This window comes from Pteropus vampyrus, unplaced genomic scaffold, assembly GCF_000151845.1.
Source record: "Pteropus vampyrus isolate Shadow unplaced genomic scaffold, Pvam_2.0 Scaffold34, whole genome shotgun sequence".
NCBI classification, from domain to species: Eukaryota; Metazoa; Chordata; class Mammalia; order Chiroptera; family Pteropodidae; genus Pteropus; species Pteropus vampyrus.
The window spans coordinates 5,245,428-5,246,236 of record NW_011888815.1 but is presented as its reverse complement, the minus strand read 5'-3'; the positions used below and the strand labels follow the sequence as shown (position 1 = coordinate 5,246,236).

Sequence of the window (809 nt, the reverse complement as noted above, 5' to 3'; positions counted from 1 at the left end):
TGTCTAGTTTACTAGGAGTAATAAATGAGACGATTTATGGAATATATTTAGCACTGTGCTCAAAAGTTATCATAATTCATACTAGTAATAATTCATGTCATGTCTTTTTACATTTATTTTATTTATTTATTATTTTTAAATTTTTTTTTTTTAGGTGAGGCAACCCTTGGTTGACCTCATAGATTGCAAGGGCCTTGACAGCTTACAATCCCTTATATTTTTTTATTTTTTGCACCTACAGCACCTGATCTTCCTAGGTGGTCTCCCATCCAAGTACTAACCAGGCCTGACCCTGCTTAGCTTCCGAGATGAGACGGGATCGGGCTTGTTCAGGGTGCCATGGCTGTAGACTACGTCATGTCTTAAATATCAATTACATGATTACTAGTATTAATTATATTCCAGAATTAGGAAGCTTTAAACAAATTATTATTGTTTGCTTGTAATAAACTTCACTTCATCCACAGTGTTTAGAAAATGAGATTTAATTCTTACTTGGGCCAATAGGTAGGCATCCTGTATACCAATGGATAACTACTTTTAAAAGTCATTTAATTGAATACGCTCATCATTCGACATCTCTCTCATGATGTAGGAGTCATCGTTCTAACCCTTAAATCCTGTTTCTGAAGCAGTTCTGTTACTTGAGGCCTTGAATTTTAGAGAGACTGACCCAAAGCCTGGCTCTTGGTAAGCACTTAATAAACACACAGTATTTTTATTATCGTAAGCGCCTGTGTATCTGGGGTGACAGCCTTTTGACTTCCCCCTGCTGATGCTCCTTGTGGGTACCCATAAGCCACTTGTCA

The 809-nt window shown here is 37.0% G+C and overlaps 1 pseudogene; it reads right to left on the bottom strand.

The window, feature by feature from the left end:
- Positions 1-232: 232 nt before the first annotated feature.
- On the bottom strand, positions 233-351 carry LOC111738070 (annotated as a pseudogene).
- Positions 352-809: the final 458 nt, after the last annotated feature.